Below are 25,781 nucleotides of genomic sequence, written 5' to 3' on the forward strand. Positions count from 1 at the left end.
AGAAATAACTGCACCCAGAGAACACTGGGAATTGAATGTCAACTGTTAGCACTACTGTCTGTCTACCCAGGTTACTTACACCTTCGGAATCCAATACTTAACGTGCAACAAGAAAATTGGATTTACACACATATATTATATCTAGGCTATACTGTAACACATGTAAAATATATGGGATTGCCTGTCATCAAGGGGAGGGAGTAGAGGGAGGGAGGGGATAATTTGGGAAAATGAATACAAGGGATAATGTTATAAAAAAAATTACTCATGCATATATAATGTCAAAAAAATTTTATAAATAAAATTTTTTTAAAAAAGGATTCTTTGAAGACTTTGGTTGTAATAAAAGGAACATGTTCTCCTGTAGGATTAGACTCATCTCTAAAGATGAATTATTCATAGGTATATTTTTTTTCTTTTGCCTTTTAGAGTACTATATTCCAGTCTTTTCCTTTTTTTTCTTTCACATTTGCTGTGAAATCTTGTGTGATTAAGAGGGAAGTTCATTGTAATACATATTTAGGAAGAAAGGGAGGAAAAGAGAAAGGGAGAAAGGGAGGGAAAAAAGGAGGGAGAGGCTTAGCACTGGAGACAGGCTAGGGAGGTTTTGCCAGAAGTTTGGAGGCAGGGAATAGGTGTCTTGTGGTGGCTCAGTCCTAGAGATGGTCCTGGGTAGGGCCCCATGCAAGTCAGAAGGGGAGTAACTAGTGTCAGTATACAATGACACATGGTACTAATTGATGTTATAAAGGCACTTTATTTAAAAAAATATATTACCAAAACTATATAATAACCCCCTACTCTACCACAGCAGCCACTAGTATCCACCTGTAGTCTCCTTGGTCTTTACTTGGAGTTCACAGTTCTCATGAAGACTATCTTAATGTTTATAAAAGTCTTTTATATAAATCATGATTTACCTCTTTTTCACACATTTCATTTGTAGAAATATTAAAACTTTAATACAAAATATTTTGATTAGTTAAATAATGTACTTATTGACAGTGAGACTAGGTTTGAATGGAACCGTGGACATGATTGTTGCACAACTGAATGTTTGTTTTTTTTTTCCATATGAATTGCTATTTATGTAATCATTTCAATTAACTGTGTACTGACCCTAGTCAATCAAAACAATTGGATCAACCATGTCGTGAACAGTTTATTTCAATAATTTGGACACAACTTGGGTAATTAAACACTAGAACTGGTTACTGATAGAAGTTTTGGAACCTCCCTCTTAGGAATTAATTGAAAAATTAGCAAGAGAATCCTCTTCTGTGTTTCTGTGTTACTGCCTGATACCTGGGGGATAGAAAAGGGAACTAGTTGACTTTTGCAAATGCCTTCCAGGACACTGCGATTACAGTTAATGCAATATAGGTGCTAGTCAACTACTCCATGCTACCTACTAATCCCCACTAGTATTTAAAAGGAGAAGCTACAGAGACTGGTTTGCCACAGGTTCACAGAGAACAGACAACCTTTCACATAACTCTATTTAAGAGCAACTCCAGGGCAAAAGACAGGCTCAGCGAGAAACCTTGGTGGGGGGAAAAAATGATTCAAACCACACCAAACCATACCAAGTGCTCAAACCAGCATTCCCCATAGCCATGAAGCTGAGTTGTTTTGTTTTGTTTTTTTCTCAAAAATGCTACCCCTATGAGAAAGGCTGACACAGGAGACTGCCTAAAAAAATAGTCACCGCACCCTGTCCTTGGGCAACCACTGTGGCTCAGAGCCAGAGTCCCAAACAGCAGGTAGAAGTAACCATCCGAGGCAGCTAAATATAGTGAGAAGGGTAGCGCACAACTTTTTTTTCATGACAAGCTGGACCTTGTAGGAAGCAAAACAAGCTTCTAGAGTTGTTGCTAGATAATTTATAAACAGCTGTCAAGATGATTTGTATGGCTTCATTAACTCACAGGGGACAATGTCCAATGGCTAGAAATATCCTAACTTGATGTCTTTGTAAATAAAAAACTCTAGTATTCCACAGAAAGAACAATTTGAGTGTATATTTGTATTTAAGAATGCTCATCATGCTCAATATGTTATAAATCGTTGAACAGAGACATGGAGCTGGAAAGGACTAAGCCACTTGGCTTAGCCCACTCATTTCACAGATAAGAAAACTAAGATCCAGGGACTTTCCTAAGGTCACATAGATAGTAAACAATAGAATTAGTATTTAAACCTAGATCCTCTTATTCTGAATTATCACTCTTTCCATTGCATCCTGGCCATGTCCTTATTCATTTAATAGACCTACTATGTGTAGAACACTAAATTCTTGGGGAATCATATAAAGCTTATTCAAGATATTTATCCCCATCCTAATAGAGTTGACATAGGAATGTGATATATATATCCATAACTATAATTATAATTAACACAAAACTATAATAGAAAATAATATGTGTATAATAAGTATCATATGAGGTAGGGAGGAGAATGAAATAATTACCAACTAGGAAAAGGATCAGGGATACTATTCTAGAGGAGATGTGATGCCTTCAACTTCAGCAAATTAGAAACAGGATGCTTTTTGACAAATTAAATGTTCTTTTTAATCTTCTCAGTCGGAAGAAATATGTCAGGGATGAGATGAAATATCATTGGGAATCCAAAAATGTACCTATTTGTACTACTGATGGAGATTTCCAAACTGTTATTTAAAAAATATAAAAATGTCATCAAGATCTTATATTATTAATAGAAATATTTCCAATTTCCCTAATGAAATTAGTAAAAGTCTTTCATTAGTATTTTCTTAGTCACTTGTATGAATTAAAACTACTTATAACAACCTGTTCTCAACGCCTGAATCCTTTGGGAACAGAGGGTTGGTCAAGGTAACCAGACTATTAGTCAAAGAACAAACATTCCAAACAAGTAATTTTGTTTTCTCCAAAGGACTGAATACATCCTCACCTGTGAAGCTTAATGGGCTCCAGGGAGCTTTCTCCATATATTTAAAGTAAGATAACTAAGTGGCAAAGTCAACAACAATCAAAAATCAGGTGCAAGGAACCAACTGTTTTAAAAATAAATATTGTTTTTCCTTGTAAAGAATTAGACATACCTCCAATAACTTACTACTACACTTCTGCAACCTAAAACAAGATGAAAGTTGTGGGAGGCAGGAAGGATGCCAACCAGAAATAGATTAACTAAAACTCCATTTCCTGTCAGGAAATGGAGTAAATCTTCTCTCTGTCACCCAAGCTCAAAAGTTTGGTATCAGTTTTGAATAAGCCCCCATCTTCATACTTCTATCAGTGTTTGGCACATGGTAGGTGTTTAATAACTGCTTATTGATTGATTGCATCTAGCACCATATAGTTTATATCTTTTCCTCTTTCTATCTTCCTTAAACCTAATGTAGCCATACTCTAGGAATTCACCATTTCATGCTGAATTACTATAATAACATTTTAGTTCCCTGTTTCCATTCCCTCTCTGCTGTAAATAAATCCTGAATGTCATTACTGCCAGGGTAATATTCTTTAAACATTGCTTTTATCATCACACTTTTATACTCAAAAATCCTATGAATTCTTAATGGCTACTCCATGTACAAACTTTATCACCTTGGTCTTTAATAACCTCCATATTCTTATCCAATCTTTTGTAGTCAGTCTTCCATGTCCTGTCCTCTTCCCATCCTTCAAAAATGAATGCTCATCTCCAATCATGCTAATTTTCTCCAGATCTTTTGTTTGCTCTCCTTAACCTATCCAAATTCTAACCACTCTCAAGATCCACCTACCCCTTGAAAACCTCTCTGACTATTCAGGTCCTTTCTGATACCATGCTTTGAATTCCTATATCTCTTATAGTTTGCACTGCACACTTTAGCACTTAATTACTATCCTATTCACTAATTGCTTTATTTATTTTAATCTTGTCTTCCCAATAGGACTGTAAGTCTTTGAGAGCAGAAATAAGATTCTACTCATTCTGTATCATCTACCACAGTACAGGAAGCATAGAGAACTCAAAAACAGTTGTTAATGAATATAAAGACAATTTATCATTTATTATTTTGCACATTTCTTGAATGGACAGAAAAATTGGATTGTTTATGGATGAATAAATGAAGTGAATAGGTACTATTATATCTTTCTTATTTTTCCTTGATTGAACATACTTTTCAAAAGGTTAGACTTGTCACCTCTTCTTAATTCCTTTAGATTTTGAATGACTCTCAGATATTTTGCCCACACAAACACCCCCCCAAAAAAGAAAATAACAGACTTTTAAACCTTAAAGATAAACTAGAGAATCTATTCTACAATGCATCAGAGACTATTGTTTTCTTCTCCAAAGGTGGGGTGGTTAATAGGTTCTCTTGCTGTAGGAAAAAAATGACCCAGGAATTTCTTTTTATAATTATACTATTCAAAGGTATTGAAAAAATTAGGAGCCGTTTACTCTCAGCTTTTAAATGATAACATTTAAAAATCATAAGATTTGATAACGTTCTTATTTCAAATATGGAAGAAACTAGTTGATTTTCACTCATGAAAGTTACCTACAAAAAGACAAATTTTTGTGCCATAGTTCCATTTTATTGTCCTGCCTCAGTTTCCCTAATTGCCCTGCCTCAGTTTTTCTAAATTACCCTGCTTCAGTTTCCCTAAATTGTTCTGCCTCAGTTTCCCTGAACTGTTCTGCCCCAGTTCCTTGAAAGGTTCTGCCTCAATTCCCCTGGTTGCAACTGCCCTTCTTGACCATTAGGACTGAGATAATTAGAGCTGGCCATTTTGCCATTCCAAAAGATAAAAACTCCAGATGTCCTATCTCAGATACCTAATTGGTATCCTTTACCTCTGTCTTTCCAGACTTCCTGGCTCTGGTTGGACACCTCCTTTACTCTCAGTTTATCAAAATTTATGGTCCTACCCCTAACCTATCAGAATGGAATTGATGGTCCCTGCCTGGAAATTCCCACTCACCAGAGTTTGGACTCAGCCCCCTGCCTTTGTCTACTCTGACCTATAGAAACATATATTTCATTGGAAACTCACATCCTTTGGTCCCAGAAAATCTCTCCCTCTCAGAAATTCTCTAATCTCTATCTTGCCTCAGTTTCTCCAGGATTACAAAACATAATAATAAGACATTGTAACTGAAACTTTTTAAAAAATGTTTAGAATTCTTCAACTGTGTTCTTAATCATTGAAATATTGCTTAAACAGAAGCTGAATTGCCTTGAATGTCTGTCATAAAGATATGTATGCATTTATATGTGTGTGTGTTCTCTATAGGCATGTATATACTAAAATAGCTCTCTAATTCCATATGGGACAAAAATATAAGAATTCACATTGCTTTTCAGTGTAGACCATAGCTTTTGTGATTTATATTTTTCTTTTTAATCCTCTTATGCATTTCCAGACAAATACCCTAGCATTTTCCAGACCATTAACATAATAAAAAACAAAACAACAGAAAACAGAATACACAGAGTCTAAAAGGTCTTTTAAGGACATCTAGTTGAACTTTTTCTTTTGCAGATGAGAAACTCCAACATTTCATGACTTGATCCACAGGGTTAGTTGAGTAGCTGAGCAAGCACCAGGCCCCATATGCTTTTTCCAGTTCAACATACCAGATTTGTGACTCTCAAAAGTTGTTATCTAATTTATATCCAGCTTGAAATAAGTAATTTTGGAACTAATAGAATGAGGTGCTCAGTCACCAAAGACCTTCATAGTACTACCTCAATATCTACTGCAACTTCTATGCCTTTATTCTGAGAACTTCATAGCTATGAAAAAAAAAAAAAAAACTAAGTTTGAAACCAATTGTTAATGGTATGGCCGAGTAGCCAAGGACCTTTTTCCGAATAGTAGCTCCCACTGGTAACAGTTCAACCACTCTTTCACTTCTCTGTAGGGGAAGAGGTCAACATCTAGAGGAAAGAAATGAGCAACCAAAGAAAAACTACTAGTATGATGAATAATAAATAAATGAGGAACAAAAGAATCCCAGGATATACTTAAAAAGAAAAAACAATTCTGTAACATCTTGATCTCTAGGAAAGTGAATGGAATAGTCATAAGAACAACAGGAATGATAGAAAGATCTAATAAAAGAGCTGAACTAATAGATAAGGAATAGAATAGATAGTCATGCAGAAAGAAGCTGAGAAACTTTACCAAAGCAAATTGGAACCTAAAAAATTCCAATGATATTTCCAGAAATATGAGTTAAGTTTAAAAAAGACAATTAGAATACAAGAAATGTCTCCCATCAAAAATAAGTGGTGTGAAAAACAGAGCACAAAGAGATAATTTCAGATCATTAGGTTTGCAGAAGTACATGGCAAAAGAAGAAAAAAAACAAACTTGGATTCTTTATTTATAGAAATCATAAAAGAAAATTATTCAGGAGAATTAGAAACAGAAGGCACAGTGCAATGAAATAGAATTCATAGGCTATCACTAAAGAGAAAGCCTAATAATAACTCATTCAGAAATGTGACTGATAAGGTCTATAATTCCTAAGTGAAAGGAAAAAAAAATACAATTGCTTAGGAGGAGAAAGATCAAGAAATCTGAGTCATGTAAATAAAACTGTTTAATTCAGCTATGAAAAAGAAAAGATTGAACTATGACATGCTATATAAAGTAAAGAAACATGGCATGTACCAAAAGCAATTCATGTTGAAAGCTTGAGCTGCAGAAGAAAAATGGATTTTTAACAGAATCAATCACTTCTTTACATCACTGTTGAAAAAACTACAGCTATTCAATGTCTTCACGAAACAAGGACAACAGATAAAAGAAATTTAGCAAGTTTTAAAAGTCTGTGTGGACCAAATAAAGATCAAGCATTTAATTCTTTAAAGGTGGGAAAATATTACTTAGCCTTTTGGTGTTCCTTTTCTTTAAGGATCAATGAGGAAACAAGAAATGCATCTTATACAAATGGGTGTTCAAAAAACAAAAAGGAAAAAAAATTCTTCAGGAAAAAAAAGAGAAGAGAAGAGTTATTTCTTATAGTGAAAGATAAAAATTCAAAAGTAGTGAGTAGTAGGGATCTGGTGAATTTCATTCTTCTCTGGGCCAAACAAATTAAAGCTTTTAGAAATAATAATAATAATAAAAAGATTATGAAGTAAGCAGCAGATTAGGCTAAGGCAGGAAGAATAAAAGGAAGGGTTTAAGAAGGAGTATATAATCTGGGATTTAAAGAGAGATTAGGAAAGAAAAGCAAGAAAAACAGAGCAAAGAGTGAGAGGAAGTTCCAGTGATCTGAGTCTGGGCTGGGAAAAGAGAGAAATCAGATTTTTCTAAGTAATATAAACTATAGATATTCAGGTGACAACAAGGACAAAAATAATAATAACTGTTATTACTGATAGTTACAATGTCAAGCATTTATATTAAGTGCTTTACAAATATTATTTCATTTGATCATCATAATAGCCCTGAGAGGCAGGTGCTATTATTATCTCTATTATACAGATTATGAGATTGACAAAGATTAAAATCTAGTCAATATTGGAGCCTGGATTTGAATTCAGGTCTTACTGAATTTTTATCCATCTCTATCATGTCTATCCATGTTTTTCTGTGCTGTCAACCATATTGAAGGGCTAAATGTAGCACAAAATTAAAAGCTCTGTATAGTCTTGATGATCTTTAAGGAACCTGCAAGATCTAATTTCATGCTACAAGAACTGCTGTTCTTTTTTAACCCCTTATATCTACATGGACATTTCCATATGAATTAATCCTCCTCAAACACCATCTCATAAGAGATGAATCTGGGCTCTCAAAGGCTATGTCAATAGAAACCAAATTTTAGCAAATCTTACCAGTTTGAAAAGGCTTTAAGTATGATGTTGGTGGGGCAGCTAGGTGGTGCAGTGGATAGAGCACCAGCCTTGAAGTTAGGAGGACCTGAGTTCAAATTTGAACTCAGACACAAAACACTTCCTAGCTGTGTGACCCTGGACAATCACTTAAATACAATTGCCTTAGCTAAAAAAATTTTTTTTTTAATTTTTAAAAAAAGTATGCTGTTGGTGAGGAATTATGTTTGTTACCTGAGAATCAATCTAGATAAATTGGCTTTTTACTAGGCTGATAGGATAATTAATATTTTAGCCACAGCTCTCAAAAACTATATACCAAGTTATAGATGAGTTCCAATCTATTTGGGGAAGGGGAATCACTTATCCTAGCAGAATCTTTGCAGGTTTTTAAAAAAAAATCCTTGCGGTTTTAAAGTAATAGATTTTCTTACCAACTTGGGTAACTTTGGATAGTTAACTGCCCCTTCGCAGCTCCCTCAATATTCATTGACCTCCCTCAGAGCAAAGCTATCAGATCTCAGGATAAATGAAATAAAGTCCTAGTGCAAAAGATAATTGCTAATAAATACAGCTTCTTAGTAATTTAACTAAACTCAGACCTTAAAAAGAAATGAATTACTTCTATCTTTTTATCCTGACAAATTGTTTACTTTCTCTATGAGGCCAATTATGTCTTTTTTTTTTCTTATTTTTTAAAAGACCAGGTTTTGTTAATTGCCCTCATATTTATCACTGACACAATTATATCTTCAAAAGACCATTTTTCAATTTTTCTTTTCTCTTCTCTTTCTTCCTAACCCCAAATCATTAAATATTATCTTTTAAAAAATTAACATCATCGGATATATTCTGATTGAAGTTCCAGTTGATCAATGATGGACAGAAACAGCTACACCCAGAGAAGGAATACTGGGAATTGAGTGTAAAATGTTTGCATTACTGTCTTTCTACCCAGGTTACTTATACTTTCAGAATCCAATTCTTACCATGCAACAAGAAAATGGGATTTACACACATATATTGTGTCTAGGTTATACTGTAACACATGTAAAATGTGTGGGATTGCCTGTTATCTACTGGAGGGAGTTGAGGGAGGGAGGGGAAAATGTGGAAAAATGAATACAAGGGATAATGTTGTAAAAAAAATTACCCATGCATATGTACTATCAAAAAATTATAATTATAAAATTAATAAAAATTAAAAAATAAATAAGCATCATCAAGAAAATAAAATCTCAGAAGGGGGGAAAAAAAGCAATGAGTTAACATACTGACTGGAGTAATAAGAAAGTAGTAAAGGTGTGTGGAGAAGGTTGTAATTGATGACAGTTCCCAGAAAATCTAAAGGTGTCACCAGAGAGAATAACTATTCATTATGCTGTACAGCAGCTAACTTGTCCTCATGCTAGCCTATTATAATTCAGTGGGGAAATATTTTGAATCATTATGCTACTAAAGTAAAGATTTTATTTTGGTTTTCAAAATGAGAAGTCATAAAGACAAAAATCAGACCAGATTCAAGAACCATAGTTCACTGATATAGAATAGATGTTACCTTAAAGGGGAATGGCAAGTCCATCCTGCTTTAGAAAAAGGAAAGAATTCACGTTGTGATTGTAAACAGAATTCTCCCTGAGGAAGGCCATAGATCAGCAAGCACTAAATAGAGACCTAGGTGAAAGATGAACTTGAATCTTGTATTTTAAAAGTAAAACAAAACAAAACAAAAAACATCCTTCTCTTTCCCCTATCCTCTTCTAAATGTAAAGTTGTGATTCCACTGCATCCAATTAATCATAAAATGCCCAATCATTTCAATTGAATCTCAAATAATCATCAATTGGAAAAGTTCATAGGAGCTGAAACATTAGATGAAAATAGATGACATAAAAAATATCTTGTGATTGGTTGAAGAAAATTAGTAATATTCTGTAGTGCAATGAATAAAACAATCTAGTGGTAAAAGAACTCCAGTTAAGGCCCTAAGAGGAAATTTCCCAAAGAGGCACTAAGTGATTATATGAGCTTAGGAGAACCATCAGAACCAGCAAGGGTCCCATTGGGAGTGGAAGCAATAATTGGTAGTAACTAAGGAAATACCTGTAGATGGATATGGGAAAACTGTAACATGAAGACAGCAAGAGTTTTAGGATTTGAGACCTTTGGTGGCAGATAGAATTGACTCTAAAAAGATAGCAGTCTTTGGAACCCAACAGAGAGCAATACCTAAAGGGACTTCATGAGATCCCTAAAAAAGGAATAAAAGGACTTCCATTAACCAGGACTTGCCAGCTAAGTACTTGCTTGACCAAGTGTTAATAAAGAACAAGTGTTCTTTATTAGTTGCTCACTATTTATTTTTGCTATAAGTATAATAGCAACTATTTATTTTTACTATAAGTTTGAACTCACTATTCCCAGAGATCTTTTTGTATGCAAAAAGAGTAGTCTTGAATATTATTTATTAATGTCTCAAAATGTATTTTTACTTTAAGTTTGAGGCAATATCCCCAGAGACCTTTTTTTGTGTAAGGAAATAAGTTTCTATAATAACTGTCCTTGCTTAGTTAATATATTTTCTAAAATCTAATTAAATCAGACTGATAATTAATGAAAAGTACACTAGTGGGCACTCAAGGCAACATCCCTAGAAACCCCTCAAGATTACCCCTAAAAGTGGTGTAGTGAATAGAATGCTAGACTTAAAAGTCCTAAATTCAAATGCTGGCTAAATCACTTAATCTCTCAAAACTTCAGTTTCCTCATCTTTAAAATGGGAATAATTATAGCACCTATATCTCAGGATCATATTACATATTTAAATTCTTTTCAAATTTTAAATACTATATTAATGGTGGAAAAGTAAAAGAAGGGCTATAACACCAAAAAAAACCACAAAAACACAAAAACACAGAAATTATTTTTGATTAGAGACAGGTAAGTGGTATAATGGATAGAGTGCTAAAGCTAGAGTCAGGAAAACTTGAGTTTTGGTCCAGTCTCCAATATTTACTAAACTGTAGGACTGTGGGCAAGTCACTTAATTTCTTTACAAGTTAATTTCCTCATTTATAAAATGGGGTTAATAATAGAACCTATCTCCTAGGATTCTTGTGAGTATAAAATGGAATAATACTTGTAAATTGCTTTATAGACTCTAAATGCTATATAAATAATGATGATGATAATGATGAAGAAGAAAATGATGCTGATGTTGATGCTGAAAAACAATAATTTTCTCTTCATGCCAGAACATTATATTCAAATAAATAAGGAGCATTTTTCTTGCCCTTGACTCTGAAGATGTTGATTAAAATCATCTGGTCCCACATTTGGTCCTATTTACCAATGAAAAGAAAAACTGAATAAATTCCCCAAACTGACAATACTATGACTAATAAGCTTAATCTGCCTATGTCATTGCTAATGCAGTGAGAATGACTCTTAGGTACTCATCTAATCTCATCAATAAATTTTCTATGAAGACACAGGTGGCAGACAAGAAAGTAAGAAAACCTGGAGTTGAGTTATCACTGTCTCATGAGTTTTATAAATTAGAATTTTATTCTGCCTGCTTAAGAAAAATAAAAGGTAGAGGAAATCAGAAACATGAGCAGAGAAAAAAAATTTAAATAAGAATAAGAACAAGAGGAATAAACAAATTGTTGTGTATCTTAACTAAACAGAAAAAAAAATGAGACTGGAAAGGAGATTGGAAATGCGTGTGTGTGTGTGAGTATAATGTATATATACATACATGTGTGTACATGTATATGTATACATATATGAGTATATATACACATACACATATATGCAAATTTGTGAAGGAGAAAGAAAATGGCATGAAGTTATGGAGGAGAAAAACTTTTATAGTTATTACATCAGTCTTAGCCATAAGAGTAAATAAACATTTATCCATAGCTACCAGTCCCTCTTTGCTCATTTGCTCATTGTCCATGGGTTTTCTGCCTGATGATTTAGTTGGGTCAAAATAATACAATCCAGGTTTTCAGATAAGCCTAGACAATTTTGCATGAGATTTTCCTAATTGGGGAAGAGAATGCTAGCATGATCCTGAAAGTGAATATGAGAGAAGTTGGAAAGGAGAGACATTCTTGATTTCTTACGGAGAGAGATAGATGTAGTTCCAGACTCTCTTGGGAATTGACTTCAGGAAGGAAAAAGAACAAAACCGTCTTGCAGACCTTAATAGGAGGATTTGGCTCCTCGACCTAGCACAATGACTATCTGTTTATGCCCCTAGACCAGCAATATTTAGAAAGATAGATATTCTAGTCTCCATACTGCCTGTTTTAGAGGAGGACAAACTGGTCAGCCTCAGGGCCTCTTCTCCTGTTCCTTTCAAGGCAAGAGCCAAAGTCTTGTTTCAAGATGAATGGGCAAGATCTCTCAATTCCTTTCCTCAAGTCACTTATCTATATACATTTAGATACCCAAGTAGATATACATAGCTTTACAGCTTTACAGATGTAAAGTCATTCTTGGGAACAAGCAGCATACCCTGGTTTACATCTCAAACTCAAATTTTTTACAAGAGTAAAAGGCAAAATTTGGCAATCTTTAGTGATGAATTACAAAATCATCTGTTCTATTTAGCAATCATTTGCCTGGAGAATTGATGATGATATATACTAGAAACTGGGGCAGGGAAGGAAGGAGAAGAGCTATCATTGTATAAAAGTTAGAGTGAGGAACTACTTCTTTCAGGGCAGAAAGGAAAGGAGGTGATCATAACTATGATGATTTGTACAGAACATGTTTTTTAAAGTTTCTGCCCATCATGAAGAGAATTATAAAAATAGGAAATAAATATGCATGCATAGAACCATATGCCATAGACTCTTTTCCCCCCCACCCCCCGTGGCTGGGGTAAAGTGACTTGCCCAGGGTCACACAGCTAGGAAGTGTTAAGTGTCTGAGACCAGATTTGAACTCGGGTCCTCCTGAATTCAGGGCTGGTACTCTATCCACTGTGCCACCTAGCTGCCCCCTGCCATAGACTCTTAAACCACTTGGTTCTTCTATAGCTCTGAGCATTTTAAGTCTTTTTGTGAGGGAAACATAAGGCCTAATAAGTGACAAAATGCTGACTAATTTCCTTGTTTTTTTCCAATTAGTAACAAAGAGCATATTGTTGAGAGAATCATTGTTGGTAGCCATTTGCCTATCTGCAGATTTATTCAAATATATAAGTACAGGTTTCCAGGGCTGACACTTATCATTATAAAAATTACAGGGCTGGCAAATGATGTCCAATGTATGACTGTCATTCTTCAATTTCTGAGGTCTAATTTGGTTCAGTTTTATATGCAGCTTAAACCAGTTTGATAGAGTTTGCTATTGTCCAACAGACATCCCACTAACAGATTGACAAGTTCGTTTCTTCTGTAATTGCTAGTTGTGCTCTATCAAAGGGATGGGGATAACAGTAAGAACTGAACCAATAATGTCATCTATATAAGAAAGTCAGAGATGAAAAAACTTCCTCTATTACTGCAGGTTAGCAGTTTCTCTCTAACTTACAATCTTAGAAAGCTGTCAATAGTTCTCAAAATGCGGTTCAGAGATCTCAGGGAACCCTTTAAACCTTTTCAGGTGGTCTGCAAGTTCAAACTATTTTCATAATAGCATTAAGATACTTTCATTTCTAATATAGTAATTATCAGTAGATATAATCCATATGAACAAGAGTTCTCTTGGGGAGAATCCTCAATAATTTTAAGAGAGTAAAAAGATTCTGAGATGAAATAGTTTGGGCATAGAGAGATCATAACTTGCCCAGGCTCAGATTGTTAGTGAGAGATAAAACTTAAATCCGGATCTTCCTAACTCTGTGCAGCTCTCTATCCACCATGCTGCCTCTCATATCCTATTGAAATCCCTTTCAGTTTGCTGAAGAGATAGTATGGTACAATGGAAATAGCTCTGAATTTGTAGATAGATAACCTAAGTTTGACTTTTAAGTCTGTCATTTACTAACTGTAAAACTTTGAGCAAATGGAGTTCATTTTTCTAGGTCTCAGTTTCCTTATCTGAAAATTTAGGTTAGTAGGTTACCTCTAAAATCACTTCTACATCTCAATTTATGAAAATATAAATGTTGGCACCACTCATGATGGAGCTATTCTCCTTTCTTATTGATTGAGACTGATTGGTAGTGTTTCATTAGTCAGTTACCTTGATAATAAAAAAAAAAGTTTTTAAAATTTGGCCTTCAAACTGAGTCCCAAGAACTCAATATGAATAGTTATGGCTCCAGAGAACCTGCTTGCCTATTTTCTATCTACCATAACTTAAGAAATATAGCTAACAATATAGTAACAATAGTGAGCCAAAAGTAGAAAGAATAGAAAAAAAATTTTAAATCTCTTCAGATCCTAAATAAAGGAAATTACAATAAAATAACTTAAAATCTAGCTAAGAATATACCATATTTTAAATACACTAAAAGATATGTAATAATTTTTAAAATACAGGCAAAAAATTTTAAAGTCCTAAGAGCTCAATATGAATAGCTATGGTCCCAGAGAACTTACTTGCCTATTTTCTTATCTACCATAACTTAATTTCCAATACTGAAAACAAAGCTAACAATAGTAAGCAAAAAGTAGAAAGAATAGAAAAATTTAAAAAAAAATCTTTACTCCTTAATAAGGGAAATTATAATATAACAACTTAAAATCTGACAAAGAATATATCATATTTGAACTACATTAAAATATATGTAGTAATTTTTAAAATACATGCAATAATTTTAAATTAAATACATTTAAATAAATATAAATAATTATGACTATTAATTGTATCATTATAATTGTTAGTTTTAAGAGTACTAGATTTAGACTAAAGTAATCTAGATTCAAATTCTATCACTATTATTTATGTCCAAATCCCCACAACTCACTTCTCCTCTAAAAAATAGAAGTAAAGAGGGAGAGCATTTTAGACATAAAAGATACCTTCTACAAAGGACTTAGGAAGATAAATTAGAGCGAGGCTTTATTTGTTTATTAAAATTTTAATTTTTTAAAAAAATTCTCAATTACATCTAAAAATAACTTTAAACATTCATTTTTTTAAATTTTGAATCCCAGATTCTTTCTCTTCCTTTCCTCCCTTCCTACCCCTTGCAAAGGCAGAAAATTTGTACTAGATTATACCTGTGCCATCATGCAAAACATATTTCTATATTAATCACATTGAAAAAAAACAGAAAAAAAAATGTTTTGACGAAATTAGGTTTTAAAGGGCTTTCAATACCAGAGGAGTTTGTATGTGATACTAGAGATAAGGGAATCATTGGAATTTATTGATCAAGGTAATGATATAGCCAGACCCACACTTTCATAATAATGCTAAATCTATGACATCTGATTTTACCCTTGGGGAAATCTTCATAGAAACTGCTAGTTACAAAAATCAAACACTATAAAAATGATAGAGACCAAAAAACACATTAACCCAAGTCTAAACAACAAATATAGTAATTCCTACCCTTATCAACCTAGAGAATACAAAATTAAGTATAAAAATAATATTGAAGTTCTATGAAATTGAGTCATCTAATTCATTTAAATTGTTATGAATTAAACTGTTACTAGAAGTAGGGAATCAATCAATCAATCAACAAGCATTTATTAAGTACGTCCCTAGGCAGTGTGCTAAATCCAAATATAATAACACAAAGAAAGAAGCAAAATAATCCCTGCCCTCAAAGATCGTGTATTTCTGTGGGAATGGTATTTGATATATAGTGCAAAATAATATGAATGTTTACAGTCAGACACACAGATATATTATATATTTATATAAATATTAAATATTCATAGATGGATTGTGATGTGATGCATACAGGTTAGGTAACTTTAGAAGTGTAGGGACTAACAACTAGAAAAGCCTCCTGCTGATGGTGACGTAAGAAATGAGTTCTGGATGAAACTAGGATTCTAAGAGGCAGAAGGTAGAAGGGAGAGTGTTCCAGGAGTGGAGCAGAACCAGTACAAAGGACATAAACAGGATCGTGGCAGCATGTGTGACAAACAGAAAGCAGGAGAATATGGCTGGCCACATGGCTCAAATGAAGAGGAATAATGTGTGAAAGGATTGGAAGCTTGGGAAGGAACCAAGTTGTGAAGAGCTTTCAAAGGATAATACAGTTTTTAATTCAATTCCAGAGACAATTAGGAATTTATGAAGTGTAGGGTAGTGGTAGGGTCTGGTATGGTCATACCTGTATTTTAGAAGCATCACTTTGGTGATTGTGTTGGTTACATAAGGAGAGATTTGAAGCAAAGAGATGAATTAGGAAGTTACTGCTAATTATTCCAAATAAAAGACATTATGTTTGTACAGGCATGGTGTCTGTGTAAGTAGGAGGAAGGAGACAAATAGGAGAGATGGTCCAGAGATAGAAACCAGAAGCTTTGGCAACTGATTGGATATGTGAGGTTGGGACAGTGAGGGTTCAAGGATGAAAAGGATGATGGTATCTTCAACCATAAAAGAATAGTTTAGGAGAGGGGAGGGTAACTTAGAAGGAAGATAATGAATGAGTTTGAGATATCTCTGACAAAGACATCCAGTTTGCAATAGACAGTGGGATATATAAACTTGAGATTTAAACATCCTAACAAGAAGCAGTTTGCAGGACTGCTAATAGGCATTTTACATTTCTCCTCAACTCTGCTCTGCCAAACAGCCCGCCCTCCAGGCCACATGAAGAGTTCATGGGCCTGTCAGGAGTCATCATCCCCTCTCATAAGTGCTAAAGTGGCACTTCCTCTAGGATAGCTGAAAACTGACTGGAGATCCGGCATCCTCCAACTTTCAAACTCACCAGATTTTCTCCAAAATGAGACATATCTATCTTGGGAACACTGATTAAGTATCCTGATCAAGAAAAGAAACTCAAAGCAAAGAAGGTAGTTTAGTGTACCAGTAAAACACTTGCCTTAACTGCCATGTTCCCTAAGAAGTCCCAGAGTTACTTGATAAAACCTACAGTTGAAGTGAGAGGCAGAAAGCAGACTTTTTTCCCTTTTAAGGTCCATCATGGGGTGTTAGGTTCTTACTAAGTGCTAAGTTGGTATTTAACATTTCTCTAGTTCACACCTTTGGTTCCCACCTTTAATGGAAGTTTACCCCTTTGAACTTCTGAGGAGGAGTTTACATACGAAAAGGAGTTTACACAACTTTTAAAAGGAGCAAGTTCATTGGTTGAAGTAATTTTCCCACAAACTCTTGAGTTCTCACACACCCATTCTCTGGGAGGATAAAAGAAGACACCATAGAGCAAGGAGAGAGTCTACTCTAGGACAGAGTTGGGATGGCTCTCTGGAGGAAGAAGAGTCTGGCCGGGAGATTGAGTTGAGACAGCAGATCTCCTCCCAGAGAGCAATCCGCAGTTTCTGGAGACAACAGAACATTACAATGGGGCATTACTCGTGGCTTGATAACTAATGCTATTTGAGGCATTTTCCTTCAAGAGACCAACTAGGCTTTGCTGCATTGTCCCAAAGTAACAAATTACTCAGGGGAAATTATTTCCCCAGAAGTGACCAGGTGAACCCAATATACATTCCAAGGTATACAACTTTCACTATACATATACAAGTATATAAAGAATGTGAAGAAAGTAAACAGATATTTATTAAGCACCTTCTTTGTGCCAGGAACCATGATAAAGTTTTAAAATATCATCTGGGAGATTATTAATTATAGCACTAGTTGTGCTATTATTAAGCCCCATATTACAGTTGGAGAAATTGAGGTTAAGTAACTTGTTCAAGGGTCCAAGGCCAGATTTGAACATAGGTCTTCCTGATTCCCATTCAGGGGCTCTATCTACTGTGTCATATAATGGTCTATAGAATACAAATAAATTTTTGAGGGGAGAGTACCAGTGGGAGGAATCTGAATGATGTGTGAGAAGATATTTGTCACTTATTGTGGTACATAATTTAAGAAGATAGTAAGATGTTGGAAAGATAGAAGAAGTCTGTGTTTCTCCTCCTCCTCCTCTTCTTCTTTTTCCTCTTCTTTTTTTCTTTCCTCTTTCTCAACTATTGAAATATGTCTATATCAATTTTCCCTACAAGTATTTATAAATTCACAAAGATATCTGTAGATACCTATTTATTCATCTATCAAGACATCTATATCAAGTTTCTATACAAGTATTTAAATATTTATAGAGATATGTATCTATCTATCCTTCCATCCTCTACTATCATAATAGACTGTGATATTGTATGCATTCCTTTAATTATTTTGAATAGAATTTCTTGTCACATAATTTCCTTCTAATTTTTATTGATACTGGGGGGAGGGAGCCTCAGCCAAATTCATAGTATATGAGATCCTAGTCCAGTGTTTAGTATAACATCTGGCCCATAGTAGGCACTTAATAAATATGTGTTGATGTGATTTGATTAGAATATGAGAAAGCACAGGATGTATCCCCTCAAAAATAAATAATAACAATTTTAGCTAATTTTAAAGGGAAAATATTAACCATACAATACTGAGTTAGTTACCTCTCTTTCAAAATCACAAGCCTCTTCCAGGGAACTAGAAATGGACCTCATCTATGGCAGGTACTGCAAGGTCTTAATTTCTTAACACTCCACAGACTTGGAAGAGGAGATAGAAGGGGGAGAAGGGATGGGTAATTAACCAGTGCCATCACTGACTTTCTCAAGTTAGCAGCCAGCACTAACACTATGCAGTTTTCCAGGAAATAAATAGTCTTTCCTTGCATACTAGCCCAGGGATTCCAGCCAGGAGCAAGAGCAACAGCCAAGAGCTAGAAATGCTCCACTAACTCATATTTGCTCCCCTGAACCTCAAACAGTAGCCCTTTTTCCTATTAAGAATGCTGGATTGACTGTGTGCTCCTTGAGAGCAGGCTCTGTCTCCTGCCTTTCTTTGTATCCTTGGGACTTAGCATAGCATCTGGCACTTAGTAGCTATTTAATAAATATTGCTGACTGTCTAATTGGTTCCCTGTCTATATGATTCCCTTTATAAGGAGAGGATAAGTCTGGTTGAGAGCCATTTTCCTCAACCAGTGATAAAGTAACTGTCATCTTCCTAAAGGAAAATTAGGTGGATTTTCTTTTAATATGAAGTTGTAGGGTTAATTCAGGCACAATGAAACATTAATTTGGACCCCACTTAATTTGGAAGTTGAGATAACTTGGACAGCAGTTGAACTAAAGGATATCTTTGGATTATCACTGCCCAATATACTATTGAAATTTGATAATAAAATAAATATATTAATGTCTCTTAAAACACTGTTCTTGTGTCCACATTATTATGTACCTTTAGTGGCAAATTCTTTTTAAAGTATTTTAATTTAATTTAATTTAAAGTATTTTAAAAACACTTTTGGACTAAGTCTTCCTATTGGTCCAAGTTATGTCTACCTTATATAAATTTCTCACAAATGAACAATATTGTAACTATAATGTTATTAAAATTGTAAAGGGTAGTGCTAAACTACTTAAAAGAATACATTATTTTCTAGCACTTAAGAAACATTCATTTGCCTATAAATAAAAAATGATTACAAAGAAGTCTTACCTCTTCATTACCTTAGCTCTAGACTCCATTAGACAAAATATTGTTGATTTAATTTGTACTTCAAAATAGTCAAATAATATTTTTTAATTTATATCATCATTAGTTCATAGTAGGCTTCTCCTTCCCCCAACACTCTGAAAATGAGATCATCATATCATATGTCTTTTTCCTTGGTTTATCCTGGAGATCATTTGTCAATCTCCCTTACATTCATTTTGCACACAAGAAAATTAAAATAATGATAATGGTTCACACTTATGTAATGCTTTAAGATGTTCAAAGCATTTTACTCACAACACCCATACGTAATGCCAGTATTATTCTTGTAACATTTGATGCACCCTTGCCCAAACTCTCAGTCAATACCCCAGATGAAAATATCCTAGGAGTTTGGTTTTACTCATCAGCCAAAGAATACAATTAATTCAAAGCATTTTGTTCAATAGCAAAAGAAGAAAAGCAAATATACTTTGGTGAGAAGAATGGATAAATATAAGGAGCATGCACGGAGGGCACACACTTTGAGGACATATGTAGCTAAAGTGCACATATAAAGGGCCATAAAAGTAGGAAACTTATATGGCCAAGGTATAAGGATGAATAATACACATATGTGGCCAAGGTACAGGCATCAAAGGAACACATAGCCATTTGATTGTGCAAATATTATTCCCATATTCCCTGGGGGAAAGGAGAGGAACCCTGACATTCACGATGGATTTTCAGACAAAGCCATACAGAGCCCTCAACAATTTGTTTAGTTTGATTAGTTAGTCATATGACAAAACTAATTCAAAGCAAAAATTTTTTTCTGTTTTTTTAAATAAAGGGAAACACTTGTAAAAACATGAATGATCAAAGGATATATAGAAGGGAGACATACATAGAAGAGACAATACTTATCTTTAACACTTCAGGGCTGTCTATGTCTTCTGGTAATAAGATTGCATGGTTCCCAACAGGTTTGTAAATCATTGGTCTCATTTGGAGTAAGCTCTTTCCTTGGTTTGTAGTCTCTGCCCAGTGTATGGGCATGGCATGTAGTCTTTGCTGACTATTGCTCTCTATTTACCTTAGAGACTACTGTCTGATGGTGGTCCTCCAGGTATTGCTTATTGCCAGCTTTCCTATGCATAAAGTTATAAAGATGTCTCCTTCTTCCCGTTTCTGTATTCAGTTGGAGTCCTTTTCTGAAGTACTTCCCCAAAAGAGAGTGAGCCCTGCCATTTTTAAATTTTACTTAAAGACCAGGACTTAAGCTACAGCTGTTTTAGAAAGACAAACCCTAAAATACCCCGTCATTAAATTAGGGGGGAAGGAAACTTTAGTGGCTTTTCCTTCCATACAGAAAGTTCTCTGTTAACAGATCCTTGGCTGACATAGACCTGTACTTTTCAAAAGGAGATTCCTTAGTCCAGGTGCCAAGCTCTTTGGAACTGAGAATAATCCCAACTAGCTAGTGCCCACAAGCCTAAATCTGTTTTTTAACCTCTGCTTTCTACTCACTAAGGCAGGATCTCTATTCGAAGCCTCCCTCTGATGATCGTTAATAACTCCTTGTGAACCCTACTTAATGTCCAGTTCCCAAACTGTACCTAGTGTATATCACTTTAGAGATTGTCCTTCTAACAAATTGCTAAGGAGTCTCTGGGTTTTTCAAGAGCCAAATTTTGGGGATTACCATACAAATTAATGCAAGAAGGGAAAAGCACTGAGACAAACATGAAATCCAAGGGGAAAGATCACAGTCCTTTCTATATATCATCATTTTTAATAATGATAATAACAAAAAATAGTATTTTACATAGTACTTCAAGTTTATAAATATTATTATTATCTTATAAATATCTTATTTCATCATCACAACAATCTTGGGAGGTAGATCCTATTATTTTACCCTTTTTATAGATGAGGAAACTCAAGACAGAGAGAAGTTACATGGTCTAGGGTCAAACAGCTAAGCATTGTAACCTATGCTATTTCATGAAGCCCTCGCAATAACCCTGTAAAGTAAGTGCTAGTATTTTCCTTATTTTACAGTTATGGAAAATGAGCTTAAGTGACTTGTTAGGGTCTGAGGCAGGATTCAAACACAAATTTTCTTGATTCTGAGTTCTGTGTTCCATCTGCTGTGCTACCTAGTGGTCTGTGTAAAGTACTTTGCAAACCTTAAAGCATTATATAAATGTTAGTTTTTATTAATGCTCTTGTTCTTTGTAGCTGTCAATAAGTTGCACTAAATGAAATGCCCACAGTCATTTGACTAATAAAGTGTTAGAGCTAGAATCCACATCCAAATCACTTGATTCCAGTGCCCTTTTCACAATGAGAGATACAAAGGCATTACTTACCAGAAGCTATTCCATGAAGAGCAGAATCCCAAATTTTGGCAAAGCCCCCGCCAGCCAAAGTCAGCAACTGGTCTGAGTTTGCCCACAAACCACTGTGGTTGCAAAGTAGCTGAGCCAAAGGTACTAACACCTAGAGAACTCCAAAGTTCTTGCTGTTGGTTTGCATGGCCCTGCAGGACGTGTCACAGGCAGATTCCTGAGGGCTGAAATCTCAATGTGTTTTTTCATCTAGAATCCATAAAAATACAGTTATTCACTGGGAACATTATACAGAAATTATAATTGTGGTTAATGTATATTATGCATACTAATCAGTTATTGCAGGACTTTATCACGTGTGTACTGCAAAATGTAGTAAGTTTATAATCAGAAGAACAGGTTAAAATCCTGATTCTGTCACTTACAAACTCTGTTAGCTTGGATAAGAATCGTTACTTCTATTATCTTCATGATAAGTATAAAATGAAGACTAGAGTACTGGATTATAGGATCACAAAAAATGATTCTGCTAGAGCTGGAACTTTCTTTGCTCTCATCAAGGTCCCAAAACATTAAGTTTTGCCTTGATGTCTGCTGACTAAATAAATGTAGTCATTTGATGACACTTTTTCTATAGTTTTAATGTACTTCTAAATTTAAAGTAAAATCTTATTTTGACTAAAAAGTCATGCATATATTTTACTGCTTTTTTGGAGCCAGACTGGAATGAAGGTAGAGCAGAGTTTTGCACATGATTCTGAAAATCCCAGGAGTTCAGAAGACAATCAAGGGGAAAAATTAGGCTCAGGGTAGTAAAAACAACAACAAACATTAATGTAGCATTTACTATGTGCCAAACACTTCACAAATATTATCTCATTTGGTTTGTAATTCTGAAAGTTGTGCTATTATTGTGCCCATTTTGCAGTTGAGGTAACTGAAGTTGACAAAGATTAAGCAACTTGCCTGTGGCAATACCAGAAAGTACAACTAGTGTCTCAGGAGATTTGAACTGAGGTCCTCAGGACTCCAGGTTCAGAACGTTTTGCACCTCACCAAGGCAAGACCTGACTGAGGACGAAAATTTGAAGTTTCTCCCTTTCCTTCCATTTCCTCAAGTGCAGCATATTGTAATATAGCAGTAAATATAAATATAGATATTAAATTTATTAAATATCTAAAATATACCAAAATTATTCAGTTTTGACATATGAATTGTCATTCAGAATGATTCCCATTCTTAATCCATGGGATTCCTCAATCTAGACAATTTAGAAGCATCCTCAAATTATCTATTTTACCCCTAAATTTAGCCTTTTTTACTGCTCTCATCTAAATAATCCCAAATTCCTAGATTAGGAAAAGGAGCCCAGGTGAGCCCAGCCCTTCCTATGATAGTCCCACCTATTCCATTTTTGCCAATTTTATTACTCAAAAGACCACCTCACCCCCAAAACTATGCAAGATTTTAATCTTCCCCCTCAAAATGTGCATATACATATAAAAAGTCAGAAATGCAATTAGATTGACTGTGGATTAAAACATAGTATTTTCATCTTTTTTTGTTTGCTTGCTTGCTTTTTCTTGTGTTTTTTCTCTTTTGGTCTACTTTTTTCTTTAACAACATGACAAATATGGAAATATGTTTTAAAGTATGGTACATGTTTAATATACATCAGATTCCTCTTTGGGAGGAAGAAGGGAGGAAAGGAGAAAAAAACTGGAACACAAAATCTTACAAAAATCTATCTACATATATTTGAAAAAGTAAAACACTAAGGGAAAAATGAGTATACCCTAAGTTTATGAGGAAAATGTTTTTCTGTTGCTTTTCTTATGATTTTTTTTGTTGGTTTTTGTTTTTGTTTTTTACTGTGCTTTTGCATTAACTAATAAAGATAAGCATACTGGTGAGGGCTCATAGGTTATGGTTCTGATTGTCTTTGAACCTATAGAGTACCCTGACTCTAGTATCATCCTGTCCAAGGAGAGCCAGTAATATAATTGGATATGGAGGAAGTTGCCTGAGGTGCCATACAAAATTCCTCCGATTTTTGGAACTTTAAATGATTACTCTGCCCATTTAAAAAATATTCCTTCTCTGATGTTGGTTTACTATCAGTTGCATAAGATGCATCATTGTTTTATCTACCATCATCAAAGGGAAGCCATATATCTAAGGCTGAGATTTCATTGTACAGTCATTTAGGGAAGAGGCATATTAAAATTCAATATGTGGCAATTGGCATACTACATTACACCGAAAAGGAGACTGGCACCTAACATGTTGAAACAACAACAAGAAAAAAATCAAAGCTCATGCAATGTACCCTACAGGCACTCATCTTGCTGAGCAATCAATGGGACCCTGCCCAAAAAATCTAATGTGGTTTGTACTTGGGCTGAACATTCTATTTCCCTGTATGGCTGGTCTTTTTTTTTTTCTTTCTTTCTTTAATACACCTAAAAGATAGTAAAGAAAGAAAGAGAAAACATTGTTATTCTGGGACTGATTTTGACCATAATGAGAAACTGTTTCTGAAGGAGAAATGATGGGAAGCCAGTATTTAACAGACTACACCATTTTAGAATTCATGCTAAAAGAGAGGAAAACCATAGATAATGTAACATGCATTCAAAATTGGTAGTATAGATTTCGAAGAGTTCTGAGAAATAAAAGAATCCTAAGGCCTAAAAGTCTTTGGGGGGGGAGGGGGAACAATCCAAAGAGAAACAAAAAGATCTAAAGAATGAAATTCTCCTTAAAAACATTTAATTTAGACCATTTGTTTTTTAGATCACAATTAATTCCTATTATACTTCCTTCTCCCATAGAATAATCCACTATTATAAAGAAAAGTAAAAGCAACAAGTGACATATTTACAAATGTATGCAACAGACAGTTATCCATTTTCTTGCTCCCTTTCCTGCTCCTCGAGAGACAGGAGATGTATATCATTATCTCTATTCTAGAATAAAAAATATTACTGATTTATTAGTATTATTAAATTTTAGTTGCTTATTTTGTAGTAATTGTGCACTTCATTCTCTTGGATCTATTTTCTTCACTCTGTATTGGTTCACATAAGTATTCCTATGATTCTTTGAATTTTTTATATTACTTATTTCTCATATTGTTCATAGCACACAAATATATCCATGAGGCTTTCTTGGGAAGATACTGGAGTGGTTTGTCATTTCTTTTTCCAGTAGATTAAGGAAAATAAAGTTAGGGGTCACATAGATAATTATGTCTAAAGTCAGATTTTGAACTCAGGTTCATATAAATGCAGATATATATAAAGAGAGGCATAAACAAATTAGGGATATGTAGCGAGGGCAAATATGTGAGGGAACAAATCATGCTTCTGATTCCATGAGTGTTTTTCAGTGACATCATTATACTGCTTCTATTGGGTTGACTACCCTCTGGTTTTATGTTGTACATAATCTCTGTAAGTCATTGCTTTCTGCCATTTTTCATATGGCTGACCCAGTGCTCTATCCATTGAGCCACTTAACTATCTCATTTCTTATTTTTGTTGTTGTTCAGTCATTTTCAGTCACGTCTAACTCTTTCTGACCCCATTTCAGGGTTTCTTGGCATATATATTGGAATGGTTTGCCATTTTCTTCTTCAACTCATTTTATAGATGAGGAAACTGAGGGTGAAGTGATTTGCCCAGGATCACACATCTAGGGGTAAGTGTCTGAAACCAAAATTAAATTCATCTGAATTTCATTCCAGCTTTTACACTCTATCCACTGAACCACCTACCTGCTTCATTCCTAATAGTACAACAAAATTCCATGACATTGATACACCACAATTTACTCATCTATTCATCATCAATGGATGCTCGATTTGTTTCCAGTTTTCTGCTTCAACAAAAAATGCTGCTATAAATATTTTGGTATATGTAAGCTTTTTTTTTTTTTTTGTCTCTGACCATTTAGGATACATAATTACATAATTAACAGTAGGATCACTGGGTCAAAGTGGATGAAT

The sequence above is a fragment of the Sminthopsis crassicaudata genome, chromosome 1 (assembly GCF_048593235.1).
Source record: "Sminthopsis crassicaudata isolate SCR6 chromosome 1, ASM4859323v1, whole genome shotgun sequence".
Taxonomy (NCBI): domain Eukaryota; kingdom Metazoa; phylum Chordata; class Mammalia; order Dasyuromorphia; family Dasyuridae; genus Sminthopsis; species Sminthopsis crassicaudata.